A 13,250-nucleotide genomic window follows, 5' to 3' on the forward strand; every position below is an offset into this window, starting at 1 on the left:
TGGGGCTTATGAACCATGTGTTGCGTGCTTTCCGAGGAAAATTTGTTTTAGTGTATTTTGATGATATCCTAGTATATAGCTAAAATATGCATGATCATTTGCTGCACTTGAGACAAGTCTTTGAGGTGTTGAGAAAAGAGCACTTGTATGCTAATCTTAAGAAATGCACTTTCTGTATGGACAAAGTTATTTTCTTAGGATTTGTGGTGAGTGGCAAGGGAATTGAGGTTGATGAGGACAAGGTAAGAGCCATTAAAGAGTGGCCTACACCTAAGTCCGTGAGTGATGTCAGGAGCTTCCATGGGTTGGCTAGTTTTTATAGGAGATTTGTAAAGTACTTTAGTACCATAGTCGCACCCTTGAATGAAGTTGTAAAAAAGAGTGTGGGATTCAAGTGGGGGGAAGAACAAGAGCATGCATTTAATTCACTTAAGGAGAAATTGTGTTATGCACCTTTACTTGCTTTACCTGATTTTTCTAAAACTTTTGAGATTGAATGTGATGCCTCTGGAGTGGGTATTGGAGCTGTTTTGAAGCAGAAAAGGAGACTGATTGCCTACTTCAGTGAGAAGCTAAGTGGGGCTACATTGAACTACTCCACTTATGACAAAGAGATGTATGCTCTGGTACATGCACTTGAGACTTGGCAACACTACTTGTGGCCGAAGGAGTTTGTTATTCATAGTGACCATGAGTCACTCAAGTACTTAAAGGGGGAGAACAAGCTCAACAAGCGCCATGCCAAGTGGAGTGAATTCATTGAAGGTTTCCTATATGTGATTCAATACAAGCAAGGCAAAGAGAATGTGGTGGCTGATGCACTTTCAAGGAGGTACATTTTACTTTCCATGCTTGACGCTAGACTTTTAGGCTTCGAACATGTGAAAGAAATGTATGCTAATGATGATGACTTTGGGAAAGTGTTTGCCTTTTGTGAACATGCTGCATTTGATAAATTCTATAGGCATAATGGTTTCTTGTTTAGGGAAAATAAATTATGTGTGCCTAAATGCTCAATTAGAGAGTTGCTTGTTAAAGAATCACATGCTGGTGGTTTAATGGGACATTTTGGGGTTGCAAAGACCTTAGAAATTTTAAAGGAACATTTTTATTGGCCACACATGAAGAGGGATGTAGAGAGAGTTTGTGCTAGTTGTGTGACTTGCATGAAGGCAAAGTCCAAAGTAAGGCCGCATGGTTTATACATGCCATTGAGTGTTCCTAGTGAACCTTGGGTAGATTTATCCATGGATTTCATTTTGGGTTTACCTAGGACAAATAAAGGACATGATAGTATTTTTGTTGTTGTTGATCGTTTTTTCCAAGATGGCTCATTTCATACCCTGTCACAAGACTGACGATGCATCTTACATTGCTTCTTTGTTCTTTAGGGAGATAGTTAGATTGCATGGCATTCTTAGAACAATTGTTAGTGATAGGGATGTGAAATTTCTAAGCCATTTTTGGAAAGTCTTGTGGGGAAAATTAGGAACCAAACTTTGTTTTTCTACCACTTGCCATCCACAAACGGATGGGCAAACAGAAGTTGTCAATAGGACCGTGGGCACTCTTCTACATGCAATGATTAAACAAAACTTGAAAGCTTGGGAGGAGTGCATACCATTCATAGAATTTGCATACAACAAGTCTATGCATTCATCTACTGGTTATTCACCCTTTGAACTTATATATGGTTTTAACCCACTAACTCCTTTAGATTTGTTGCCTTTGCCTACTAATGAGCTTGCTAGTTTAGATGGCAAAAGGAAAGCTGAAATGGTGAAACAAATGCATCAAAAAGCAAAGCAACAAATGGAGAAAGTGAATGAGAGGAGAGTAGCCCAAGCTAACAAGGGGAGCAAGAAGATGGTGTTCCAACCTGGTGATCTTGTACGGGTTCACTTGAGGAAGGAGAGGTTTCCTACACAAAGGAAATCAAAACTTCACCTAGGAGTGATGGACCTTTTGAAGTGCTAGAGAGAATTAATGACAATGCATACAAGATAAACTTTCCAGGTGAGTATGGTGTAAGTGCTACATTTAATGTGACTGATCTTGCTCCTTTCTATGCAGATGATGACAATTCGAGGACGAATTCTTTCGAAGAGGGAGAGGATGATGAGGAACTGGTTGCACCAATTCCACACCAAGGGCCAATAACTAGAGCAATGGCTAAGAAGCTTCAAGGCTTGGTGCATAACCACATCACCAAGTCCAACCTCTTGCAAGTATTCGGTTTGGACTTGGAAGAGGGAAACCAACCTTGCTGTACATTCCTTTGCATATTTGAGGAGCCAAGAGACCAAGTGGCATCCACCCAAGGTGGCATACATGTGGCAGCCACGTCAGCAAGTCCATCCTAGTTGGCATCCAATGTGGCGCCCAGGTGGAGTGCCTAGGTGGCAGCACAATTGGCAGCCCATCTCCACCAACCTTTTAAAGATACTTTTGTCCATTTTGCAAAGATTGGAAGCCATAACTTTGTCCAAGAGCTCCAGCCATGCTTCAACTATTTATAGGAAAAGCAAAGTTACTACTTTTAGGTTCAAGACAAAACATCTCTTTTCAGATTGTCTCTCATTTGTAGCCTGCCAAATCTGACATTCCTATTAATGTTTGAGCTTTGTATCTATTTTTAGGAGAGATTGGTGTATTAACCAAGACTTGCACATGTCCCATGGTTGTTGAAATGTCTTGGCAGAATACACCAACCCATATTTCTGCCTTCTTTTGTTTCATTTTGGGGATAGAATTCATATGGTAATTTTTTGAGCAAAATTGCTGGAGCTTTGCTTCAAATTTCTTCTTAGAACTCTCTCTATTTTTCATAGCAAATTCTTGCCTTGATTTGTTAAGTTTTATTATATGTTCCAGGTTGTTTATCAGCATAGGTGAATTGGTCTTGTTCTTGGCTGTCTTTCTTGGGAATTATATTTTCAGTTCTCCATCTTCAAGGTGAAGGGTTGAAGGTTCAAGGGAGTTTCTTGGCTTATTTTGAAGACGGTCCTTTGGTCTTTCTTCTTAGTGGAATCAGCAACTAAGGGTAGAAACCGTATCACAATGTTACCTTTCGGCCATCATTTTCAAAAGAATATTGATTTCTGTAACCATCATGTACCGCTCGCCTATCAAACTACCATGGTCTACCAAGCAACAGATGACCAGCATGCACAGACACCACATCACATATAACCTCATCATGATATCTACCAATGGAAAAAACAACTAGTGCTTAGTCACCTTAACTTCTCCACATTCATTCAACCATTGTAACTTGCATGGCCTAGGATGTTTCAAAGTAGGCAACTTCAATTTCTCAACCAATAGTGTGTTAGCTACATTGGTACAACTACCTCCATCTATTATCATACTCACTCAAAGTAACCAACTTGTAATATTCAACAAAATTGAAATTCAAGGCAAGACTGAATACACGAAATAAAGATAACTAACATAAAGACAAACACAAAGATAAAATGATAAAGGACCCTAAAATTCAAAGAAATGGAATAAGACACCAAATTATTAGAAACTAAAACAAAGAAAACAGTAAAGAAGCAATAACCTAGGTGAAAATTCAATAATTTAGGGTATGTAGTGAATCCTAATTGTGTCACACCAAATCTGCCTCCTCCTTTTTTTATTATTTTTTTAATTGACTAGTAATAGACATGAAATTTTGCCAAAAAAAAAAATCAACAATTCTATTTTTTTTTACTCGAATGGCATATCTAAAATTCTATAAAAAAAATCTGCAGTTCTATTTTTTTTTTTTTACTCTAGTGGCAGATCTGAAATTCTGTAGAAAAAAAATTTGCAGTTCTTTTTTTTTTTAACAAGAGACACAAAAGGAAAGGAGGGAAGAAACAAAAAAAAAATCAAATTAAGAATTACTGAAGAAAACGCAAAACATAAAAAAAAAACAAGGATATTGATGAACAAGTCACAAAATAAAATAATACGATGAACAAATAACAAAAAGAAAACACAAAATGATAGACAGAACCTAATTTGGAGCCGAAGCTCTGATATCAAATGATATGAACCTGCCTAACTCTATCTCAAAAGCTAGCTCACAAGGAGAGGTTTGCAAAGCCATATATATAACACTCAAGACCTCCCTGCAGAACCGATGTGGGACGCATCACATAGCACTTCATTAACATCTTTACTTCTCATTACATATACAATCAACTACTTAATCCATTCCAAGGTACATGCAAGGATTTCTCTACTAAATACACTTTTACAGGCACTTGCAACTCTTCAATGCATTTGCTTAAAATTTTTAATGTCCAAGGCAAGAGTCTAATCCCACATGCATTAAATTCTATAAAATCTCACGTACCAAAACTTGGATCGTTGCAAATACCCACATGCAATTTGAGAAAAGAGTTAGAATAAGAAAACACAATTAGATTTTACCTTCTCAAAACTCAAAATCCTAGCTTGGAAACATTACCCCTTTTGAAAGACCAACTCCAACTTCCCTCATGAAGAAAGATATTTTTCTCCAAGACCTAAATCCATAAGATCAAGACATGCATCATAAAATGGGTAAGAATTTTTTTAAAGAAAAACATAAAAATAAAAACAAGGAAAAACATAAAGAAAGAGAGAAACCTACCCATTTTTCTCTTAACTTTTGGTTTAGAGGATTCTATTTATACCCCTCCCGAAAAGGGGAACTTCGGCTACCGAAAGTCACTTCTTCCATTCTCCTCCTTTTCACTCAAAAACTTCATTCCACTCCAAATTGCATTGCACACAAGACTTTGGAACATGTAAGTTCCTAATTTTGGATACAAAATGGTACCTCTTCTTCGATAATCAGTCTAACCGCTTATGCAAACTCAAAATATCCCATTAATAAAGTGATATTCTGGAATATCCAAAGGTGGGGTGTTATAGGCAAACTGAAGTATTTTCTGCGAATAGAAGTAGCCAGATTAGACAATGGGATCTTTATCTCTCAAAGAAAGTATATACTATATCTCCTGAAAGAAATAGGAATATTTGGCTGTAAACTAGGAAAGTCTCCTATTGAAGCAAATCATAGATTACAAGCTTAAGTTGAGAAATTAGTGCATTTAGGAAGATATCAGATGTTAGTTGGCATATTAATTTACCTTTTACACACTAGACCAAACATAGCCTATGTTGTGAATCTGGTGAGTCAATATATGCATGACCTTCCTGAATCCCATTTAGAATTTGTTTTCCATTTTTTTGAGATATCTAAAATCTGCCCCTGTAAAAGGACTACTCTTTGCAAAGCATGTGCATCGTCAAGACCTGATTTTTGGGTCAGATCGGTACTAGGATTTGGGTCTGCAAAAGGCCTTCAAAGTCCGTAGTAAGCTTGATTATTTCTAATCCATTCATAAAGCCCAATTTTAAGAAAATAAAGTCCGCCCATAAATTGGACTATCCAACGAGGCGTATTAACTCACCTGACCTGTAAGCAAATAATATCAATAATATGAGGAACTCGGCTCACCCTCACAATTCTCAAATCACATATATCAACATTTGGGAGCTGAGCTTCCTCCATCATCAATAATAAATATTGATTAAGTCAAATTATATAGACATTTAAGGTTAACATTCATTGCATTTTGTTAGCATTTAGTCTCCTTTTATATTTATTTTTATGTGTTTTCATTATTATTTTAGAAAACATGTTAATCCAACTCAATTCATTTATTTTTATAATTTATCAGGTGTTTTTATGTGATTCTAGAATAAAAAACGAGTTTGGAAGAGATTTGGAGGTCAAAACGTGAAGAATACAGGACCAGAAGCATTACACGGGCCGTGTAACCTACCCCGTTCAACTTCCTGGACCCCGTGCAACTTTCTAGACTGAAGAAAACTTGAAAAATAAAGGGGCAGAAAGTTACACAGGGCGTGTATCACTACACGGCATGTATCACTACACAGCCCGTGTAAAGTCCCCTGACAGCAATTATGACTCGACTTTTCTTACTTCTAACCCGATCCGAATAGACTCCTAAGGTTTCTAAAACTCTGAAATTAGGATTTTTACACCAAATATAAATATAACAAGTCAAGAATTGAGAGGGGAGAGCCAATTTACATTCAAGGATGCACATCAACCTCAAGGGAGGCAAGAGAGAAACAAGATCTACAAGATTGCTAGAAGGGGTTTTTAGCTGAAGTTCCAAAAGTCCTAGGCTGCAACTCTCCTTCTGGGTTCTTTCATTCTATTTTCTTCTCATGTCTTCTCTTTATCTTTTTATAAACTTGATTGTAAAACTCACAATGTGTGAGTAGTTTCTTTATTCTAGGGTTAGGATGTAGCACTCTTAATTTAATTATGGATTTGATTTTATTTTATTTAATATATTGGGAGTTTTGTTCTTTGATTCAATCTCTTGTGTTCTTAATGCATGCTATGTGTTGGTACCCACCTAGCTATGATTTAAAATACTAATTGAAGAACTGAAAGGTGAAGATTAGTGTTAGAAAATCAGGATTTTGAACCTAGAAAATCTGACCTAGAGATAGGTTGATGACCTTTGTGGAGCTCTAAAATTAATCAAAAATCTAAAAGGGTTTTAATTAATTTAATCACTATGAAAGTAGGGTTTAGGTTAATTAAAATACACATTGAATGCCTTGAGAGAGGACTTAAGATAATTTAGGATTAATTTCCATCAAAGTAATAATCTCCCATTTATTGAATGAATTAGATTGATTCTATAATTGATTGAAGTGTGAACCCCCTGCTCTAGAATGCTTTTATCCATTAATATTCAAGTTTTGTTAATTGTTTTAGACTTTATTTCTTTTAATTTAGATTTAACTATTATTTCTATACAATTTGATCATCTAGATAATTAAAATCGCTATAGTTTTGTTCTCAATATAGTTCTCGTGGGAATGATACTCTACTCATCACTTTATTACTTGTTAGCGATCTGTGCACTTGCTGTAGTTATAAAACCAGCAAATAAGTTTTTGGTGCCGTTGCCAGGGACCGTGCTTGATATCAAACGATTAGTGATTTGATTATTCTAGATATTCTTATTTCTTTTATATTTTATTTCTCGTCTAATTTTATTTTTACTTGTTTTTCTTGTGAGGTACATTGAGATGTTTCATCAACAAGTCTTCACAAGTTTTATTCAACAACACAATGAACCATTTTACAATGCTTGGAGAAGATTCAATGAATTGGTAGAGCAATTTGCCAATCATAGTCTTTCAAATTATGAACTCACTCTCAATTTCTACAATGGTCTGGATGAAGTGACAAGAAATTGGGTAGATTATGGAGCTTGGGCTACCGGTGATCACGTTCTTCAAAGAAACCATGAGGATGTTATTCACTTATTGAATGACATGGCAGATTTTGATTACCATTGGCATTGGGATCCTTCACTGCAAGGTTAGAGCCACCAATACCCCCCACACACCTTTCAACCTAAAATTTCTCACCAACCATTCGAGCTGCAATTAGAGAATAGAGTGGGACTTGAAGAGGTAGTAGCTCCATTAGAAAATTTTGACAATCTAATGGTAAACAATGAGTTATCACTTTATGAGGAGGAATCAAATGAACAAAGTTGGGAAAATGAAGAAGCTTCATGGGAATTTGAACCTATAGAAGAAGTTAAATCTCAAGAACAAAATTTTTTTGAAGATGACTTACCAGTAGAGTTCCCACAAGAGCAAAAGTTACTTGAAGAAGAAATTGAACCTAAAGTTGAAGAAAATAACTCCTTTATTATTGGTGGGTCATTGAAAAAGTGTTTACATGAAGACAAATCAGAGATGAAGGTGGTAGATAAAGAAATTAATGAGACTATAAATTTAAGTTCATTAATGATGCTTACACATACACCACCAAAAAACCCTTTTCTATCATGGACACCTCCTACAACATCATATGTCCTCCATGAGCTAAAACAGTCCTCATCCCAAGCATATCCTTTTAAGCCATGTTGTTCGTGCTATGTGCAATCTTGTTTTAGATCTTGCTAATCTTGAGAGTACCACAAATCAAGACCCATATGTGGTGTTACATGACAACTACTATGGACGAAAATCGCTTTTTGATCAGCAATTTTAAAAGGGGTCAAGCTAAAGACCTTAATCGTTTCTTGGGAGACAACCCAAGTTTTAAATTTAATCTTTGCATTTGTTTATTTCTTTTGTTTTATCACCCTCCCGAACTTGATTTCTATGTTTGTTCACTTTGTAGGTTCAAGAAGCACTTAAAAGGTACAATGGAGATCAAATTCATAAATCTTCAAGGGAAGGCACACTTCAAGGGAGAGTATTCTATATCCATTAGCTTTTTCTTATTATTACATTTATGATGTTGCTCTTGACCTGATTGTGATATCTTGATGACATTGAGGACAATGTCAAATTTGAGTTTGGGGGTGCATTTCATGCATTGCATTTATATATTACATTTCATCACCTTATTATGTATATATTATATTTGTGTATCAAAAATCCAAATTTTTTTTTCAAATTTTGAAAATTTTGAACTTTTTCAAAAGGCTTTTAACTTAGAATTATAACTAAAATATTGATGAGCTAATATTGGACTCTCTGGGAAAAAGGAATGAATGTAACTAAATGGGCAAAAAGGCTTCAATATATTATTTGTGAAAAACTTAATCACCTAAGTGGAGTTAAACTAGTTAAACTCCTTCATAGTTATTAATCTGTCACATTGAACTTGCAAAATCAGGATGAAATTTTTGAAATACAAGCAAACCTAAAAATGCCTCACCAACTCTAGAACATGTCTCTTAGACCTATCGAGGCGAAATCCTAGCATGTGCTTGATGAGGAGATGATTAAGGCATTCTTTGATACAACCTCACTAAGTCTTAGCCACCCATAATTAAAATATATATCCCTTGCAGCCAACTTGAAGTCTATATTTATCTCTTAGAATTTATTGCTTACCCATTTTATTTACCTAACCTCTAGCTTAAACAACCTGCCCTACCCTTTTGAGGAAGCTAAATGCATAAGTAAAAAGTATATTGGGTGCAAAAAAAAAATGGAGAGAGGATGTAGAACTCAAGAAAGAGTGCAATTGTCTAATTGAAATCAAAGAAAAATTTAATTTTCAACCCAGCAAAAGCAATGAGTTTGGGGGAGAAGACAAAAGGGACATAAATAAAAGAGAGAGAGAGAGAGAGAGAGAGAGAGAGAGAGAGAGAAGAAGAAGAAGAAGAAGAAGAAAAAGAAGTCCCAAGATAAGTATCATGGAAGCATGTTTGGCACTATAAAAAAACCAAGAACTCTTCCTCTCCATATAAAACCAGTAGTATAAACTTGGTATACTTGCTACTTTGTGCATAGATGTTATCCTCATATTTGCACTCCTTAAAACCTTTCATTAGTAACTATGTCATTATCCCTTTAGCCCCATTATAACCCTTTTCAAGACTTTTTAATCTTTTGAAAAGTGCATGCTACATCAGTGGAGATAGGGAATTGAAATATACTTATAGAGTTGGAATTAAATCAAACTCACCACAATCATCCTTAATAGAGGCAACTTGGGGGAGTAAGTGTTTCTTAAGTCTATCCTGATAAAACAAGTTATTTGTAACTTATTAATGGCCTTATATAGAGGAATAATTAGTTGAAACACCATAAAAAGGGTGAGGTTCTAGCGGGCAACTGTTGAGGTCCCTATGCCTTGAAAGTGTGAATTAGTATGAAGGTTGAAGAGTGTCCACTTATATGCAAGTTAAGTTTTTGGCTATATTTCTAAGTACCCTAATGAGTTTTTAAAAAATTTTGTTTTGCTTGAGGACAAGTAAAGGTTTGAGTTTGGAGGTATTAAATATCTCACACATCTAAGCAATCTTACATAATTAATTTTACAACTCCAGAACTAAGTTATTACAACCCAAATAAAAATATAACTATGGGTCCATGCGGAGTTCTAAATTTAAATAAAAGACAATAAAATTAAATGAAAATATTTTCTGTTTAACCCTGCGAGGAAATAAAGCAGGTTAATTACAAATAAAGACACCTGTCACCTGAGGAAAAATAGTTGAACAGATATTGAACATTCGACTCAGAGAGTAAGATATTGATTTTAAATATAATTTCTATAACTATCTAAATCTAATGCGTTCCTATGTATGAAATGCATCACATTCTCATTGTTCAAACAATTTAACCAATATTTGCATAAAAGATAATTTGAAGCACGCATGCACCCATGTGTCATATCAATACATATATGGGAGCTGATTCCCTATACAGCTCTCTTAATCCAATACCTGCTAGCAAGGTCAACTCAAGTCGGACTTTCATTTAACAATCTAAGTGTGGGAGCCAACGAGATCAAGTCAAAGCCGTGCTCACCTCGACTTATCCATATATAAGGATTAGGTCCCAGCGAGTCAAGCTCCAGTCGTGACTACCTATCCTGCTCGTATCCATATCCACACCATACTCACGCCAACACACACACACAAACAGCTTCAAGTTATCTTAAGGTGACATCCATAAACAAATTCAATAACATATGCAGTAAAGGAGCGTGCCTAGCATTTAACTAATTATATACATACAGATAAGTGAATGCATGAGCATGCTTTAAATATAATTTAACAATATTGAAATTATAAATAAAATCAATATCAAACTCATAGATTATCCAAGTGTTACTGGGGCAGCTAAGAAGAAGAGAAAGGTTAACTTGGATCACCTAAATAATTATATTCAAGAAATTTATCAATAATAACTCAAAAAAAAGAGTTACAGAGTCAAAGACACTCGAATTTTATGCCGAAAATCCGACAGAGTTTCTTCTGTACCTAGGACTTACCCAACCTGTAAAATAACTCAACTAACACTTATCAATTCAAAAGGCCTTAGGCTCGTAACACAACAACAACACAATGCCCCTCCTAGGCCTGCCAAACTAGTCAATTCTTATATAAATACACAATTAAGCTATTTAGCTTAAAACTAATATTTTGCAAAAACTATACAAATTAACCCTAAAAATTTTATAATTATTCCCTGCAGTCCTTAACAATGTCATTCTACTATTGCAATTGGAATTATAATTTTCTAACTACCCACGAATATTTTATGAATTTTTATTTTAAACTCAACATTGGGTAAAAAAGAGAATTCGGAGTTCGAGTTTACCTACACCAATTCTGACACTTGGAACGCGTCCAGAGTATCTAAAAATGGTGGAAAGCACTATAATATTGACCCACTTCCAAAGTGGGTCTGGCAGTCTGCGCGTCTAACTCGAAATTGCTATCTCGGTTACTGGTAAAATTTCTTCAAAATGAAAATACCTCCGCAAAGCTCACAACACCAGGAGTTAGAATATAATTTTTATTTAATTAAAAAGACTCAATAAAGACCTAAAAAATCACTGGCAAGTTCGTAGGACCCATCAAATTTTTGGTGTCGAAAAAATTCCAAATTGGTGTTGTTGCTAAGCTCTCGACGTGTAGGATGCGCTGGTGACCTCAGATTTTTGGTAGGATTTACGGTTTGAGATAAATCTAGCTCAAAATTCAAAAAGGGTTAAAACTTCTCGAGCTCAATTTGCACAAACCGCTTAATAAAAATTTGTGAAATTGGTGTCTATGGAAAGCTTGTGAGGTGTAAAACAAAAAGGAAATAAGACCCAATTCAATTGGTGGCCGGAATTGCCAAAAATGGCGAAGAAAGCCTAAGAGTCACGCGCACATGGGGAACTCTTTTAAGCACGTTTTCTCACCCGCGAGGGGCTGCCGGTGGCGGGGGAGGGGCGCTGGAGGTGTGCCAACAAGGGAGAAAAGAGGAGAAGTGGTGGTCGGCAGTGGTGGAGAGGGAGGAGAGAGAAAAGAGAGAGAGAAGGGAAGGAGGTTGGGATGCACAGGAGAGAAGGAAAGGAAGAAAAAAAAGGATATTTAGTCGACATGATCCAGACCGATTCTATTTGATCGATTCGATTCAAAGCACCTGAAATTTAATTTTTGCTTTGCCCTGGGACTCAAAACGACGTCCAAAAATTTCAAAAAAATTGCAGAAAATTGAAAAAAAAATTATGGAGTTCAAAAATATTTTCAAACTTGCCACGTGGTATTTGAATTAGTTTTTAAAAATCATTTAAATTAATTACCTTCAAAAACAAAAACTCAATTTTAATAACTCAAAAAATTCAAATTAAAATTTTACAATATTTAATACATTAAAATATCAAAATTTATATATAAAATAATTATTTAAAAATTCGAGACGTTACATACATCTTCAGATAATGGTCTTTATAGATGCAAATTGGGTTGAATCTATTGATTATAGAAAGTCAATATCAAGTTATTATACTTTTGTTGGTGGGAATTTAATCACTTGGTGAAGCAAAAGACAAAACGTGACAGTTAGATCTAGTCAAGAAACTGAATACATAGCTATGGTTTAAGGCATCTGTGAATTGTTGTGATTATTAAAGTTGATGGAATAGATGAAAGTGTCAGAAATAAATGAGTTACACTTGTTTTGTGATAATAAGGCTGCTATCAGTATAGTTCACAAGTTAGTACAAAACTACTATCAGTATAGTTCACAATTTAGTTCAGCATGATAAAATCAAACATATAGAGATTGATCAACGCTTCATAAAAGAGAAAATAATAAATGAATTATTGAGTGTCTCTCATTTGGCTTCAAAAGATCAGTTGGCAAACATATTCACCAAACGATTAAACAACAAAATATTTCATCCTTTAGTTTACAAGTTGGGCATGCGTAATATATATGAACTAACTTGAGGGAAAGTATTAGAATTATGTCAATATCCTTGTATCATATGGATTAATATTCATTCCTTCTTTGTATATTTTTCTTCCTATTTTGTGTATTGTATTAGTTTCTTTGTGTGATAAAAATATTAATGTATAAATAGAAATATGTACCAAATCATTTACGCACAAAGAAATATACTACTTTTCTCCTAAATTAGTTGCGTCAACAAGATTATTATATTAAATTAATAGAGTTTGAGGGGCGATGTGTCGATGAGGAAAAGTGATAGAGATGTTTACTTCAACATTTCTTCAATGTCAATTCTAGGCAGAAGTGTGCGAAGAGGCCACTTCCGGTTTTTGAGAATATCGTAGGCAGGCTGCTTGACTTGTGAGAAAATTCGAATTGCCTAAATGACCCGTTCCATTGGGACAAATCCTGTCTCGTGCAAACCGGTTCAAGGAGACCGCTATATCAATAAA

This window comes from Hevea brasiliensis, chromosome 6, assembly GCF_030052815.1.
Source record: "Hevea brasiliensis isolate MT/VB/25A 57/8 chromosome 6, ASM3005281v1, whole genome shotgun sequence".
Classification (NCBI taxonomy): domain Eukaryota; kingdom Viridiplantae; phylum Streptophyta; class Magnoliopsida; order Malpighiales; family Euphorbiaceae; genus Hevea; species Hevea brasiliensis.